General features: G+C 39.5%; 1 long non-coding RNA gene across 1 annotated transcript; it reads right to left on the bottom strand.

Moving 5' to 3' along the window:
• Positions 1–459: 459 nt before the first annotated feature.
• LOC139721332 (uncharacterized) lies at positions 460–2189 on the bottom strand. Its single transcript, XR_011710227.1, has 3 exons — positions 2019–2189; positions 1307–1404; positions 460–581 (listed from the first exon to the last, which is right to left on the bottom strand). It is a non-coding gene; the product is annotated as an uncharacterized lncRNA (long non-coding RNA).
• Between the last annotated feature and the right edge of the window lie 2512 nt (positions 2190–4701).

Below are 4701 nucleotides of genomic sequence, written 5' to 3'. Positions count from 1 at the left end.
ATCTTGTTCATATCCTCCCAATGCATGTTCTTTTGCGAATCCTGCAGATAGTATGTGACGAACTGTGAGAAAGTCACTCCACCAATCGGGGGATCTGAGGTGTGCTTTTTAAGCCACTGCTTAGCAGACAAAGACCAGGGGGATCCTTGATTGCCAAATTTGTCCCTGTAAGCGGAAAGAATCCTGGCGTAGGGATTCCGAACGAAAAGAAACTTCGTGTACGTCCTTAACACCTCTTCCCTCTTTGCAAGCGGCAGCTGACTCATCCATGTGAAATATTTGCGAGTAAAAACGTGTGGATTCTTGAGTTCGTCGACGTCATCAACTAACCCATGGAGAACAGCAAAGAGTCGCTTCCAGCTTGTGCAGCTTACCTTTGGAACAACACAGTACATTAACTTGTACTTAGGAAATACTAATATCTGTCCGGGGTGATGTAGTGTGTTGCCGATTGTCAGTGTCGTGTCGTTCTCTGGACGATTCAATTTAAGACGAGAACAGGCCTTCTTCAAATGATCTAGTCTCTTCGTCTGAAGCTCAGTCGATTTTATAACGGTTCTCTCTGTCATCTCTGGCATAGACTAGAGAGAGAGAGAGAGGGGGGGGGGGGAGGGAGAGAGGGAGAGAGAACCACGTTGAACTTCGAACAGTACTACGTGAATAAGGAAGAACTAGCTGTAACATATCAAAATGCACAATGACCGTTTTTCAAGTCAAGCAAATTGCTTATCGATAATGATCTCCTCTACATTACATATGCAATACAGCTTAAAATACGAGGAAATAATCGTATGTTCGTACACTATACAAGTAATCATCTATTAGTTTCACTACTCTTGTTTATATTCTGAAGTGAAAATTGTTGATTTTGTCATACTGATTTACTTTGTACAACTGGAGAAATGAATCAAAACTGAAATTGAACTGAACAGACAAAGTCAAATAAGAAAAAAAAAGTATGGTAGAGGTTGCATCAAAATCGCCAACATGAAAAATCAAAATTTGTGTAGATATCAAGATTCACATATTTCCCGATAGTGTGATATTGGTTTTCTGTATGTATGGAAACATGTTTAGATTTTGATAAAATGCAATTGCCAGATAGACATCATATTTCGCGAAATATTTCACGAATATTCAAATCTATGATTTCCTGGTTTTTGTGTAACTGGTTTTTTTTTTTTCTATTTGGCCACATTCTATTTACTTAGGTGAAATTTAACATGGACTCAACTTACTTTAACACAATAGAACTGAACTATGAAAGGTATGACTGTATATTGGGCTGATAAGCGACGTCGTATACCTCAAGTGGTTTCGATTTTTGGATACTACTCGTCGGTCGACTGGATTTCTGCTCACTCGCAAGGCCCCTCATCCAGTATTCTTGTTTGTACCAGGAATCTGCACAGATTCAAGATTCACCATTCATGGCAGGTGCTTTCGTTGTTTTTTTTTCTTTTCTTCTGTATTCATCAGAAGTAATACTCATTCTGTTTCGGCATTTATCATAGTCATCGATATTCTACTCTCATTCATTACCGCAATTGAAGAAGGAAAAAAATAATGTTACTCAATCACATCTTATCTGGGACTAATTTTGAAATCAATTGATGTTTTAAAAGATAACTGCCAACTATTTATGTTGAATACTATTCTCCTGGATAAAATGCGTTTATTTCTGTGATGTTTGTGAAGTGATGCAGAAGTGTTGATCTTTTTGACAATTTGCTAGTACATGTAAACTGAAAATAGAGAGGGAGTCGGAGAAGCATGCAATCACTTTGAAATGACATAACAAAGACCATTAAATAATAGGTAACTTCAGTACCACTTCGTTTTAAGTTGTGATATTCCGACAACAGAGCACATGGTATGTTTTCCACCCTTTTCTTTAATGAAATTGCGAGAAAGCTTATATACAGTGATACATTTCCTTAACACTCTCCCTACGACAGTTCAGCAATACAGACGAATACCATAGAGGTCAGCAATAGGACTTTAGACAGAACACGTACCCCAGCTTGATGAAATCAGGATAACGGCTAAGAGAAGCACAGAAAACATTGCACTTAGGATCCATTTTGAGGGAAAACGTATCATATTTTCCTTTATAGGAGAAAGTACGGCTATCCTTCGACACTCCTGAAGTGGGGTCTGCGACAAGGGCGCAGAAAAAGTCGTGTGATTCCAAACAAGTGGTGTGCAGCTATTACTGTACTTAAAACACACAGCTGGGTAATGAAAATTTCAATGAAATTATGTAGGACAAATACATGAGTTGAATGAAATTGTGGGCGTGGAAATGACAGTACAAACACTCATCCCCTACCCCCCCTCCCCCCACAGAGGGCCCACACACACACAAACACACACACACCTACACACCCACTCACACGCAGACACACGCACACCCACACAGACAGAAACACACATCCATGCAACCCATGTCAAAAGACACAAAAAAAATTGGGAAAGATAATCCCGATGAGATTCAGGTAACATCACAGAAAAGAGATAAAGGCAAAATCTGGATTTTGTAACTTCTTCAGTTTAAGGTACAAGTGATCCAGTGTTGTTCCTAATACTTACACCAACGGCCCTTTTAGGTTAGCTTTTATTTGTTAGCTCGTATTCATCTCTCTCCTCTATCTATTTTGATACATAATAAATTCTTACATTATAATGCGCTTCTTGTCCATTGATATTATGGCTCAGTGATTGTAACCCGAACAGATGAGACTAATTTTCCTCTTTTTCGTTTTCTCGAATACAATGTACTAGTAGTCATGCAAAACCCTCTACTCCAATAGCGTCCGATTTGTAAAGTCACCTTTGAAACTGCAAATAACAATGATTGCCGACGCTTCGGAAAATATTTGAATATGCTACTCCCGTTGTAGATTGATTTTTATCCCCCTACCGTCTGTCTGACAACAACATAAGCAAACTGTGATAATACGTGATGATTCAAACTCGAACTGAATTGGAATTTAGTCCAAATATGGACAGGTAATATCAATAGGCCGTTGCTTCTTAAAAAAATCAATTAGGAATATTTGAATTTGCATGTGCATGCCATGGATGTGCGTCTTGGATCATCTGAGCGGTGATTAAGAGATTTGGCATCGTATATTCGTAATTATCGTCGTATATAGCTGGTATATACGTGAATTTGAAGGCACCATCAGCATGTTGATCAGCCGCATTTTGAATATCGCCCACAAAGACTTTATACGAAAAAAAGTAACTGACAATCATTAATAATGACATCAGTCTTGAACGTTGGTCATCGACATATTGGCCGATTGGACCTACTGCCCACCATGCATTTTTCTCTCAAAAAAAGTCTATAACTGATGACGAGACACAATTTTGATGTGGTGTCATTGTGTAGATCAGCAAGTGAGCTAGTTACCTCATATGCAGACTGAAATATTTTGTACAAAATGAGCTTTCAATAACGACTCATCATTGTGTATTGTTAGGGGATCTCGATGAAATAAAGTTCCACCTTGCAAGTTGCTTTCAGTTAGTAATGGTAAAAAAACCCCAAAACAAAACAAAAGTGGTGATTATTTCACGACCTGTCCATGCTGTTGTACCCTTGGTAAGTGGGCAGGCGTTAGAGATTTTTGAGTGTTTTTGTTGCAGCTAACAAGTTTCGGGATTCAAACTTATATAGAATTTTTACGCGCAATGTCCATGGAGCCCCTTGTTAACACGAAATAATTTTTCACTAGAAATCATGCCCGCACCCTTGCCAACATGAGATATTGATTTCTTTTGTACACATTTTCAAGAGCGGGTCGGAAAGAGCAATTAAATTGGTAACCGCCATTACACTTTTACAGCGCATGAAATGAAAGCATTCATCAGCTTTCTCCGATGGCATATAATTCAATGGTTCTTTCGCCCTTGGAATGCTCAAAAGTGTAAAAAAGACATCAATACAACATGTTGCGGGGGAGGGTGGGGGGCTTTTAATGAAACGCTTATTGCCTTTTATCTTACACTCTTAAAACATCCGAGTCAGAACTGACCCGGAAAGGGTCCGTTGGGGTCACATCCCGTTCCGGGTCAGAAATGACAAGAAATGGGGTCAGATATGACCCCATTCAGAGTCATGAATTGGGTCAGGGTGACCCATTCCGGGTCTTCATGACCAAATCCAAGTCATTTTGACCCGAAACGGGGTGTGACTCCAACGGACCCGGTTCCGGGTCAGTTCTGACCCGGATTTTTTTAGAGTGTATAAACCTTTCGATTTAAATAATGCTGCTCTTTGTTTCTCTCCTTTCCGTCACAACTCAGAGGGGAACAATTATGGAAGTGCATGCACACAAGCAAGTTGTATTTTATTCTTTTCAAGAAGTGTTACAAAGTTTGATAAGTCATATAGGACCTACAGTTATTTAGGTATTCATCTAGGTATGAGCAAGAATTCAAGATCCGATATCAATTAGAATGTCATTAAGATTGTTGTCACAGTCGTTTCAGTGCGCTCTATGAAAAATAGGTTCAACTTTGCACCTTTACGTGTGACACAGTTGCAGCACTTTTACGGGAGCAACTTTGTACCTTTTAGAGCAGTGAGCACCTTTGAGGTGCAACTTTGCACCTTTCAGGTCTAAAGGTGCAAAATTGCACCCGCCAAGGTGCTACAAACTGTGTCGCACGTTGAAAGGTGCAAAGTGCACC

This window comes from Diadema antillarum, unplaced genomic scaffold (genome assembly GCF_040938485.1).
Source record: "Diadema antillarum isolate AM-2024a unplaced genomic scaffold, OU_Dant_1.0 scf00000141, whole genome shotgun sequence".
NCBI classification, from domain to species: domain Eukaryota; kingdom Metazoa; phylum Echinodermata; class Echinoidea; order Diadematoida; family Diadematidae; genus Diadema; species Diadema antillarum.
Note: the sequence above shows the minus strand (reverse complement) of the source record. Positions and strands in the feature narration are given on the sequence as shown.